Below are 13,048 nucleotides of genomic sequence, written 5' to 3'. Positions count from 1 at the left end.
TTATGAACAGCCCCGAACTTCTCATACTCTTTAAGCAAGTTACTGCTCAGAGGGAACTCATTCAGCGGCTCCTCTGGCAGCAGCACAGCGTCTCTCTCTCTCCTCTCTCGCTGTGTGCAGTTGGTGCCATCAAGTAACTCAGACATAAACCTTTGGTAATGTAAACGTACTTGCTGCTCACAGCTCAAAAAAGCTACATATAAGTGAATGTGCAATAGTTATCAAAGCCTAACAGCCAGTCACAGGTTACAGCATGATGACTAAAGCGGACATGGCAGAACATTAACGTCCAGGTGGGAAAAAAACCCCAACTCAATCATTTAGGATTTTTAAAAGAAAAGGAAATCCCCTGTCAATTTTTATATATATATTCCAGGGTATATTTTTGTATCTGGGAGCTGTTTAAATGTGTAATTTGAGGTAGATTTATTTTGTTGAACTATTAATATTGTATACAGAAACTAAATCTCACTCTGAGTTACTTTTGTTGTTTACAAACTAAAGAAATGGGAGAAAATTTTTGTTTAGTTTTTACTAAATATTTCAATGCAAACTGATTAACACGTAAAACTATATCACTTATTTTGTTGCAATTCTTCTTTTCTTAATTTAATCATTTTTTTTCTTTTTTTACTAATTTGTCATGTCATCAAGAATATCATTATCTATCTAACTATCACCCACCCCTATCTCTATGTAGAGTATGAGAGGTGGTGGGGCCTTTTGCATATCTGTGCCCATGGGCCCATTATCTTGTAATCAGCCCATGCATAGTATGTCTATGCATCATTTTTTGTCTTTAAACAGACATCCCTATATTTGTGACCTGCTTTTGTATAACTCCCAAAAATGTCTAGGCTATTTTAAGCCTTGCCCCTGCGACACAGATGGGAAAACTACACATATCCTCTTAAACTTTAGGTGATGGCCTATTTCCTTTCTTTAGTTAACTAAAAGTGATTTGTTGAGCAAACGTGTGACCATGTGTGTAGCAGGCTCCTCACACAGTCTGTGGTGGCAGGCAGGCAGGCAGCGTGTGCTGTGGGAGGAGCCAAAGTTTAGCAGCTTGAAAGCGAACCATCCTCTCCAGTCCGTAGTAGAGAAGGCTCGTCTGTGAACGCACCACGGATGATGGACTTCACTTCGCGGACACACTGAGGGACTCTAACGGGCTTTTGCGGATTTAAATGGTGTTACGGGCCATTTTTCGACACTTTATTCAGCGTGTGTGAAGACTGGAGCTGTGACCGAGTGTTTTCTTTTTTGTGCTGCAGCTCGTGGATGGTAAGGTCTTTAATGTGTGTGCTCGGTATTCTTCGGGTTTCAGGTTAAACACCTTTACAACGGGAGATGGGACGGAGTGAATGTGGTGCATTTATGCTTTTAGAGGTGGGAAAATACTTTGCAGACGTCCTAGCCTGGCATAAATGTAGCCTAAATTTAAAGTGTTCGGCTGAGGCGGTAAATTCCTAAATGTGGGCTTTAAAGCGTAAATGAAGGTTTTCTGAAGATCTATTGATGGTGTTTGCCTCATGAACCCAGACTTTGAATGTATCACCACAATCAGATTGTGAGCTACTTTCATGTCATCTCCATCAAAGATGTGTTTGATGCAGGTCTCATACACACACTCCTGTGCAAAACCCCCAAATTATAATTAATAAATTTGAATTAAACTGCAGCATTAGCAGCCCTGTTGTAACAGCAGTATGTAGGTGTGGAGCCAGCCTGATGGACTGGCCCCTCTGTTTTTTCATCCACCCATGTGGGTAAACAGCTGCTCTTCGCATTCAGCCTAAAGAAACAACAAACAAGAAACACCTCTGTGTTGTTGCAATGGCTCTGCTTTATTTTCACCAGACTTAAAGAAACGTTGGCAAAATATTGCTGCAGATCAGGCCTGTTTAATCAAACCGGTCTGTGAACACCATGTGGAGCCTTTTGGAATTGATGCTGTCCAACTTTACACTTGCTTAATGACACCTCGCTTGTATCCTGTTATTCCCTTCCAAATAGCCGCCTCCTCTTATCTCTGCTGGCATGTTGTAAAATGTGTTGATGTACCTCCCAAATCACTCTGCATTTCTATGAAACAAACACAGTTCCACCCTGGATAAAGCATCCGTTTTTGTAATCTTTCCATGAGGCCCCAAACTCCTAAAATTTGGGCTTTATCCTGAGCTGATGGACCAAATCTGGAGGTTATGATGCGTGAGAGAGCCGAGGCTTGGTTCAGTGTTTAGATGGTGCTGATATGCTTTGTTGGAGTCTGGCTGTAAATGACCGGTGGAGCAGTCTTTCCCCTTTGGGCCTCTGCTGTTCTCCTGCTCCCCTCGCCACAGTGTGATACTGTATCAGTAACACTAATAACACTGATAGTCTCTGGCTCTCCTACTGTAAACAAACCTGTTCTTTGGAAGCACTTGCAAAGGCATCTTGCCTCGCTGTCTCTGAAAAACACACACATATGCACACACAGACCCCCGCCCACGCAATCACGCACACATTTAAGCACTCAAAACAAACACACAGACTCCACCCAACACTCCACCCACTGTAACAACTTCAGAGGAATGGTCAGCTTGTCGAGAGGTTGTGGTGAAAGAGTTGGACGGGAAGTGGAAACAGGGGAGGGGAGTACACTCTGTTTGAGTTTAACCCCCAAAAGGTTAGCGATATCCAGTGTAGTGTCCAGAGAGGCTGTGAGGGCTCAGTACAGACTGATGGGAACTTGCGTGTTCAGGGTCCCTGTGCAGCCTCTTGTTCTGTGCGGAGATGTGGGAAAACAGTAATTTCTCTGGGTTGAAGCCAGATTGCACCCAGAACTTGTCAGGCATGAAGCCAGCCACGCTGCCTTTCCATCAGCTGAGTTGAGTTAGTGCAGATGTGCTGAAAATTGACTTGTTGTTCATCCCAAATAAAAAGAGCAATGTGTGAAAAAATTCCATGCAGGATTTGTTTTCCTGCAGCTTTAACATTTGGCAGGGAAAGGCACGTTAGTTTGAGGAACCTGCAAGGATTCTTGTAGCGTTAACGCAACCCTAAACTGTAAAAAGTCACACCTTGCTTTTACACATGGGCGATGAAGTTTAATGGTTCACATTTGCATTCAGTAAACCTGGCTGTTAGCCCCATTTGCCGACTGTCTCTGCTGTGTCTACACTCAGCTTTGTCTGCCAGTTGCAAGGCCATTCATATTCAGTATGACCTGCAGGTCCTGTGGAAAGGCTGGCCAGGCCCTGCAGGGGTTTGGATGTTGGGGCCAAAGAGGGCTGTGTATGCAGGTGATGTTCCTCAGGGGCCATGCAGATGAACCTGAAATTCATCTCCCTAATTTGACTTTTCCTCCTTCCCCCTGTCGCTTGCTCTTTGCCCTCTCTGGCATCACAGTCACAAACAAATCTATTGTATATTTTTTTGGATTTGCACCTCAGTGTCACCCTAGACTTTTTGTATTTGCACTCTTAATAATTGCATCTCACTTTTTGCATTTCATCTACTGCACAGCAAGTTTCATCAGGATAATCAAAGTTTATTTGGCCCATCCATATGAGGCTGTCATGCCTGGTCAGTTTGTTCACACATAACCTGAGTTTGTAGCTGCCAGTCCACACATATCACTGCTTAACCACAGAATTACACCAGTCCTAATAGACACAACGTATATTTGCTTAACGCTATTTCGCAAATTTACAGAGTGTGTATATATAGAGAGTAAACTTTCATTCATTAAATGTGGTTCCTGCTGTGTTTACACTAGAGACTTAACGTGTCATGGATCCTAATAGCACCTCTATTCAATATTTGGACACCTTATGAAAGGTTAATGCAATATTCTACAGTCTAATAGTGTTCAAGTAGCAGAGAGGAAGTGGCAGAGAGGACCTGAATATCAACTATAAACTTAGTGTGTCTATACTGCGTGTTCACACATGCATGATGAAGGTGAGCAATGACAGACCAGTGTTTAACTGTGATTTGGAGCAACCTGCAGAACCAGGTTGGTTAACACATGCAGGTTTATTTAAGGCAGGTCTGGATCACTTTGCTATATCCATGTGGCAGGTTTGCCCTCTTCATTGACTTGGATGAGGCCATAACTGAGGTGGCTGTCTTTGGATGGAAATATATTATGTAACATGTTCCTCTCCAGAGAGAAATGAATGTCTTTGCCGTTTTTCTCCTCTTGTTTTGAAAGAAACATAGAGAAAAAGATAAACTGTGACTATTGTAATGGAAAACAGACTTTCTGTGTGTCTGGAATGTTTTTCTGTCTGAATCCACAGATAACTACATCTTATATTTCAACTAAATAGATATGGATACTGTGATTGTGTTTATATCTTGCTCCCAAGATAGCCTTGAGATTCAGTGTTTACACGGGAAATTATGAGATAAAACAATATTATTTTGCCATGCAAACAAAGAACTTGTATTTTACATGTGGTAGGAGGGGAAAGTTATCAGGCAATCGCAGTTAAAGAAAAAGTGTTCTTTAAACTCAGAGGAGATAAGCAAGTCATTTACTGAGGGGAATACTGCAGTTTTATTTCTTTTAAACATCCCTTTTAAGGCTTCTATTGGAACACATTAACAAACTTCATCAGCACATACTGCTGCACTTCCACCTATGTGTCCACATTGATTACCGTTTGTTGGTTAGAAGGTACCAAGTGATTTTATGTGATGTGACATAAAGCTAAAAGCATGTATTGATTCAGGCATGCTTCAGTAATGAACACTTATTGATATTAGGGACTGTATGAAAATTGTTAGGAGGAAAAGGAGGATCAGAAAAGGGGAAGAGTTTAGTATTTTTCGTTTGGTGAAGGGTCTTATTTTCCTGCCACCTTACATTTATTTTTTGTTTCAGCCTTCCTTTGCAATAGAGGTAACAGTTACATCATACATAGCTACAGATTTTGTGTAAAAAGGTACACTTTGCCTTATGCACCAATCTGTTATGTTTTCAATACATTTTGCAATTTCCAATTTAACTTTAAAGGTATACTATGTAAGATTTTCTTAAACAACAACAACAACAACAAACAATGTATAGTCTCATGCAAAAGTAGTCCCTCTCATTCATCACTCATGAACCACTAGTGTGTGGCAGTGTATTGATCTACAGAGACTCTGCCCTCTGCCTGTATTTTCTGATTTTCTTCGTATTTTGCTGTGGTCAGAATGTTTATAGACGTGTTGCCCACAGCCAATAACAGTGTGCAGGTGAGGTCTGGACTTTTATAAAAAGATAGTGGCTAGGTGTCAGACTGTAAAACGGGACTTATACTTCTGCGTCAAGTCAATGGCGTACCTATGGCATAGGCTCTGCATTGATGTAGAGCCTATGCCATAGCCTGACCTACACCTCCCCAGAAATGTTAACTACACATTGCGGCGACGCAGACCTTCTGTCTATTTTTGTAAGCTGAAACCATTTCTCTCAGTGGAAACAAAGCTTTTATTTACTTTTATTTCAGAGATAAGAAACAATAAATTGTGAAGACAGTAAAGCCTCCACATAATAGCATTTTAAGTCTTGTGTGTGATTTATCATCTAGGGATTTACACTTTACAAATCCATGCTAGTTGCTAGGCTAATTTATACAATGTAAAATGCCATAGACTGGCCCCAATAACATTAGCATGTGTGTGCAACGTGTTTAGTACAAGACAGATGTTTTGTCAGTGAACCTTATGAGTTGTAATGGAGCTGAATTTTGTAGCGTTACCTTTGTTAATTGTTGCTGTTGTACCTGGCTTCATATGAGTAGAGGAAGTCAGCTAGCTGCTAGGCTAATTTATACAATGTAAAATGCCATAGACTTGTGCTAAAAACATTAGCATGTTGAATCTGTGGGGTAAAATGTGTCCAGATAAAGACAAGTGCTTTGTCTGTGAACACTGGGAGTTATAGTAAAGCCAATTTGTGTACTTGTTTAAGCCATGTTTAATGTGTGTGTTTTGGGTGTGTTGTGAATCAACTTAACAGCACTTGACAGAAACTCCAGGCCGAGTTGTGTTTCAGAGGAGTAACTGCAGAGTGACACACACACACACACACCACTGCACAAGTATAAATGCTCACAACGTGCGTAGGCTATGGCGTAGGCTCTGCATAGAGCTGATAAATCCTACTTAAGCAGCACGCATGCAAAAGGAAGATATGATAAATCGCATACACAAAAAAACAAACAAACAAAAAACACATACATAAAATTTCACTGATGGTGCTGTTTACAAACATAAACTTACAATTCCTGCATAGTAGGAGTGCAAAGGAGTGCTAATTTACAGTTTACTGTTAAAATATTGACACGTGACATACTTGGGGAGGGGGAGTATTGCAGTTCTCTTCTCATGCCAAAGAAGGATCCAGAGAAAATATTGACGCTGGGGAGGGAAGCATCACAAGACTACGCCCCCCTCCCCACCAAAGTAATTTTTGTACAGTCCCTGACTTCCATTACGTTTTTATTGGAGATCAATTCATCATAATGCTATCCATCTTTCTAATCATTTGTAATTATTTTTCAACACGATTACCTGTTCTAGGTGAATAGTTTCATTATAATACCAATATTATCTTTCCCATGCATCAGCTATTATCAGTGGGATGGTTGCCAGGAGGGACCAAACTGTTGACTTATTACTTCCTTTATTGGTGGTGACTGCTCACAAAGACAGAGACGAAGCCCCTGACAGTAAACAAAGCAGAAGTGCTTCAGCTGTTCCTTTTTTGATGCCGACATGTTTGCAGAGAGTAAACAGCCAACAGCCTTGAGGCGGCGAACCAGACAAACGGTGTCATGTTCCCACTTGGGATGAGTAATGTGAACAGTTTTGTGGTCAAGGCTTGTCGTTATGATCATCGACGCTCGTACCTGAACAAGCTGACGTGATTGCAGTGTGGGTCTGACAAGGTGAAGCAGGGGCCGGAGACAGAATATCGTCATCTGATTCGCTTTTAAATCCTATTGCCCTGCTTGTCAAATCGAGTAAAGAAATGAGTCCTCACATCGGTTTAACTGCAGGGATTAATCGTGCCCCCCCAACTCGATGTTTAAGTCATGAGATGAATAGCTTACTATGGATCACCAAGTCTTTGGATTTGATGGTGTAATTAGCAGATGAACTGTGATGCTAACACAGCATGGTCCAGACCTCACAATGGCCTCTATTGTGAGATTACATGACTGTAAATCTTCAACTCTCCTTTGTCACGCCACAGAGTTTGTTCACAGACTTGACTGACATCATCATCAACCCAGCAGACGAATGAGATGTTGTCCTGTGTTGTGGTCATTTGCAGCTCTGATAGCAACAGTGCTCCCTCTTTATCTTGGCCTGAATGTCACAAGGAGACCAGAGTGGCAGGAAAATAATAAATGAAGCCCTTTTTTTGTCCTTTCGGTGCTGACGTCTTCAGGCAGTCATTAAATAGCACTCTGTCGAGCTTTAGAGCCTGAAGCAAGTGTAAATCTGAAATCCTCTGTCTGTGTTTTGTTATGCTCCCACTGGAAGCAAAATGTTTGACTCTAATCATAAGGATTTCCTGATTGGTCAGCAGACTTCATTAGTCTAAATGGGTCATCAGGTTGAAAGTGTGGAGAGTTTTTCAACCCAGAAGCTCATAATAAACAAAAGGAGATTAGTGTAATCTATTTTTCAGTGAGTTTGTAGTCTAATGGCAGTCATTTTTAAACACAGTAAAGTGATTTCCTTACTAGTGGCATGCGCATCTCCAAAGGTTCCCATAGTTTCTATAACAGGGCTGTGATCAAGTGGGACTCGGGGAAATTATGCCTCCTATCACACTGCATTCTGACTGACACGCACGGCTCATTATTGACGCTTTGCGAGTTTTTCAAGAACCGATCTCCCACTGTTCCCCTGTCAGGCTTGAATAATTTGAGGCAAGGGCAACTCTGTATCAGAGGGAATAAGGTGACCCCAACTCTCCTTTAAGCACTTATCTCCTCTGCCAGTTCTGCTTCACTCGCTCGTTTGAAATGATAATTGCTCCTTCCTGCGTGGCAAAGCTGAGCAGTATGTGCACAAATGTAAAAGGGGAGTCTGAATATTCCTCAGAGCCTATTCGAGCTTTGGATCACTCTTAAAGTGGTGTCCCATCGTGCTTTTCGCTTCTCATTTCGACGATGTGTGTGTGTGTGTATAGCATGTTGGAAAAGATGTCACTGGGAGACAAGTCTTGCTGCTAACCTAAAGACACACAGAGGGATGTAGAATCTGAGTTCATCACTACATTTTAATGAATGCCTTTAACACAGGCATGACGGGATCACGGAAACAGTGCACATAGTGTCGTTATGCAATTAACACAAACCTGTCTGTTAGCTCAGGGTCATGCAGAGCCAATTGGGGCATATTCAGTGTCCAGTCTTGTACCTGATCATCTTGTGAAAAGAGGTGGAACAGTAAGGCAGGGCGCTAATATGCATTCAAATAACTTGATTAGGAGCAGATTAAGAAATTCTTTGATCACTGTCACGTCACACCTAAACCAGGTTGTCTTACTCATATAAAGATTGATATCTAAACATACCTGTAAGGAATACTCCACCCTAGAAAATGATCATTTCTATATCAGTTACCTGCGTTACATTGTATTCATGAAAAGACCTTGTTTTTCTTGCATGCCTCCACAATGAATAAAGAATCCAAATCAGTGAAAATTCTTGATGAATTGTTGCATCAACAACAGCAAAACTATACCAAAACATCTTTTTCGACCTCTTACACAACTTGTGCAGTATAATCCATGTCTTATTTATCCAGTCGTATGCCCAGTACTTCCCAAACACATGCTTTTTTGCTAAAACAGTACTATTTAAACACTTCCGCATTAACAGTCTCATACACGGACAAGTATTGCGCCTGGGCAAGCGCGTGCGTTTGAACTCTGATAAGTGCAAAACACAAGCAGTATGGCAAGCCGTTTTAACATTTAATCGCTAAGTTTGACTATCCGGAATTACCATTATAGATATCAACAACATCATTTTGACTAGTCGTAATGTCATTGTGACTAGTATGATATTTAATTAAAGATATCTATGACGTCATTCTGACTAGTCAAAACTGAATTACAAATATCTATAATGTCATTCTGAGTAGTCAAAACTACAGTTACAGATATCTGTAATTCAGTTTTGACTAGAAACATTAAAACTATTTTTGCCATTAATGTGTATGGGGTTTGTCATTATAGATATCTCCAATTCAGTTGCGGATATCTACGGATATCCGCAACTGAATTGGAGATATCTGTAATTCAGTTGCGGATATCTACAACGTCATTTTGACTATCTGAAACTTAATTCAAGATATCTAGAAAGGACCATGTAGATATCTTCAATTGATGATAATTAAAGATATCTTGAACTTGAATTATGACTAATCAAAATGACGTTGTAGATATCTCAAACTGGAATAACAGATATCTACAATTCAGTTGCAGATATCCACAATAAGAACTGCAGATATCCGCAACTTGGAGTTGGAGATATCTAGAATGACAAACCCCATACACATGGCAAATGAATGGCAAAAGTAGTTTGAATCTTTCTAGTCAAAACTGAATTACAGATATCTGTAAATAGAGTTTTGACTAGGCAAAATCTAATTACAGATATCAGTAATGAATATCCAGTCTAGCTATTAAATGTTTAAACGGCTTGCCATACAGGCAGAGATCAACTGCACGTGCTTGCCCAGGCAGGATTGCCCAGGATTTTTTTTTTTTTTTGACAATGAAGGCATTCGGGAAAGTTTTCTTTACAAATTCAATGTAACACGGGTTGAGTAATTGATATACAGATGATCATGTGGTATTCTTTAACTCATTATTCTTTAACTCAGTAAGATCTAATAACTAGCATGTTAGCAAAATGGCTTTCATGTTACACCACAAGTAACAGAGCTTTCACTTATGTGTTCTGTAAATTCAACAAAATCCAGCACAAACAAAAGTTTGACTACTTCCCATTTTTTATTTTTAAATCTCTTTCACACGTGCACTGCAGATTATCTGGACATTATTCGGCGGAGCTGTGTAAGAGAATACAAATGTCCAAATCAGTTGAATTTGACATTATTTGGACTCTAGAATTCATAGCGCGTGAGTGGGCGTGTTAATTTCTAATACAGAGCTCGCATGAAAACAAATAGAAGGGTGATTTACATGAAGATGGCAACGAAAATGTCTAACTGGAGAGATGACGAGATTTAGAAACTTCTGTCAGTAAGGACTAGTGCTGTCACAATACCAAAATCTTTGTTTCGGTGCCAATACCAATATGAATTTCGATACTTTTCGATACTCTTCAGTACTTTTCCTAAGGAAAAGTCCTTTTGGATACAAACCTTAAGAACAATAAATAGTAGGGGTGTAACGGTACCAAAAAAATCATGGTTCGGTAAGTACCTCGGTACGGACGTCACGGTTTGGTAACTCAAATGTCCCACCAAGTTTGTGTTGTCTCGTATTTCTCCCTTTGCGAGGCAGACTTTCTCTTGTCTTTTTTCACATGCGCCAGCTGCGAATGTTGATACAGGTGTTGTCATACACACCACTTGTGCAATCTGTGCTCCAATAGGAACAAGAAAGGCGTTTGTGTGCATAAATGAGTAAAATAAATTAACTAAATTAATGAATCAATTTCAATGTACCAGTATTTTCCAAATGCAGTATAGTACCGTTTGGAATACTCTAGTACCGCGGTACTATTTTAGTACCAGTATACCATGCAACACTAGTAAGAACCGAAGTCAAAATCATCAGACAAATTAAAGGAATGACAAGAGCCTCTGTTGTTTATGACCAAATTATGAACTGGCTATAGGGACGAGATGTAATCCGCGTTATGTCCTGCCTCCTACTTGCTCTACCCTGGCGCCACACCTCACCTTAACCAAACAGAGTACTTCCGGTAGCTGATGATGCCTTTGAAACAGACAATCTCCCATTGTATGCTACATGTGTGAAGGAGAAATGTGAAAATGAGAAAACAACAACTGGACCTGATTGTCCAAACATTGTCTTGAGTTCAAAGGAGAAAACACATTTATATTTCCTGTTAGCCTTGATACCACGCATCTTACTGGACGTGATGCAGATCTGCATCCACAAGCAGATAAACAAATTCTACACAGTCTGCTACTAAAATAGCACATTGAACATGCCATCACCAAGAGCTCTCTAGCTTTGTGACATCATTTAGTGACTTTTATTATGATCCATCTTCACTTTTGTCCAATGGCAAGTTGATCCACCAGTGAGCGAGTCATGTTGGGGTCATGGGAAGTAAGCGGCTTGAATTCCCTTTAGTTTTGTAAGAACTTTGATGCCTCTTGAGTAAAATCCCATCTTGTCACGCAATATTTTCCTCTGATTTTGTTGTTTCAATGTCCTCATCATGGTGTATTGAATGCATTAGGGACCACAGCAGGATGCATTACAGCCAGTCATCAATAGAAAGATGATTCAATGAATAATTAATAATACATGCAGGAAACGACAGCGTCTTCATTTTATCACTCTGGGATCACACATGTGAATCAATAATTCAGGAAACGCTGTTGGTTCCAATCTTCAGATACTTTTGTATTACTGTCAAAGAGTTTCAGAATGGTGGATAATAATAATACCCACTTTCCTAAGATTTTAACTTCTTGTGCATTATAATAAAACTGAAAAGCATTCAGATGAGCATCGGGAATTTTAACAAAATAAAAGGTTAAGAAATTTGTCAGTTTTATTTGCATCAAAACACAAAGTGAGTCTGAGACCAGACAAGTAGTTTTGTTGAGATATGTTTTCCTTCTTCTTATAGTAAAGGATTGGTGCTGAGTGCCGAGTTGATGTACCGTGTTGCAGCGTTACATTATCAGCTGCTTGCTATCATTAAGAGAAACACAGGGAGGGATACGTTAAATTAATGGCTCTTGATTAGCAGTCAGATCTGTTTATTTTTTTTGCATTTATTTTATTTTTTGTGGCATTTGTACAAATTTGTTTCTTTTCACATGGAGTTTGCCTTAAGGCACCAGGATCCCGAATTTTCAGTGTACAGCTGTCCCATATTATAGACCTAAAAGTTGGAGCGTGCAAAACGGGTTTTATTTTATTTCAGGTTAAAGTCTCTGCTGTTGTGCACTGACACAGAGGCCTCGGTCGGTTTCTACCTGCAGGGTAGGAATGATATTGGACAGACAACATAAGAGCATTTTTCTCTCTGTGGTTTTATTGTGTGTGTGTGTGTGTGTGTGTGTGTATGTGTGTGTGTGTGTGTGTATGTGTGTATGTGTGTTTCCTGTAACTTAGGAGAAAAACTGAAAGCAGAAAGGAAGCTGCTGCTCATTTTTAATCATTGCTGTTCTATTGATTCCTTGTATTGACATTTTGAAAAATCTCTTAAATGTTTACTTTTAGTATTTAATTTCCTGTTCAGGATGAATTTCCTTTTAAGAAGCAAAATCCGAACAATATCAGTATGGAAAGATGTTTTTGTAAGGCCTGTTTTGTGTCTGGCTTGTTATGACGAGGTTGTCCATATTAAAAACTACTCAAAGGCCTCTGTGAGAGGATATCCTGGAGATTTGTTTCTGATAGACGAGCATTACCTGTAAGCTGTTGTACATTCCTAAGAAAGCAATGAGACATTTTAGCACCGGTGTAGACGTGCTCAAGATTTTACAGTTATGGTTTATTTTTAACCCAGTCGTGATTTATTTAGGAGTCTGCTTTTTTTGGTGCTGGGAGCAGTCTGCTCAGCTGAAACCTTCCTCTTTACTCCATCCTGTCCCGTTCCCAGGTGGGCTGGATGAGAGGAAATGTGGTACCCCATGTTTACACAAAGTACCTCGCATAGTGCTGTATTTCATAGACAGTATGGAAATAACTGTACTTTACCTCTCAGCCTTGACCCAGGAATCCACTTAAAAGGTTTGGGATCAAAAAAGTTCAAATAAGTTTACAAAGTAAGTGCACCAGCTTTTGTTCTAAGTCATCTATTTATTAGTT

General features: G+C 40.0%; 1 protein-coding gene across 1 annotated transcript in view; it reads left to right on the top strand.

Annotated features, from left to right (window-relative positions):
- The first annotated feature begins 1,104 nt into the window (after positions 1–1,104).
- LOC125901316 (semaphorin-4B-like) overlaps positions 1,105–13,048 on the top strand; it is a 58,627-nt gene continuing 46,683 nt past the window's right edge. Inside the window, exon 1 of the mRNA XM_049596966.1 lies at positions 1,105–1,284. The gene's annotated coding sequence lies outside the window, so the exon portion shown is untranslated. The remainder of the gene's footprint in view (positions 1,285–13,048) is intronic.

Source organism: Epinephelus fuscoguttatus, linkage group LG2 (assembly GCF_011397635.1).
Source record: "Epinephelus fuscoguttatus linkage group LG2, E.fuscoguttatus.final_Chr_v1".
Taxonomy (NCBI): domain Eukaryota; kingdom Metazoa; phylum Chordata; class Actinopteri; order Perciformes; family Serranidae; genus Epinephelus; species Epinephelus fuscoguttatus.
The sequence above is the reverse complement of the archived record's forward strand: the minus strand, read 5'-3'. Positions and strand labels throughout refer to the sequence as shown.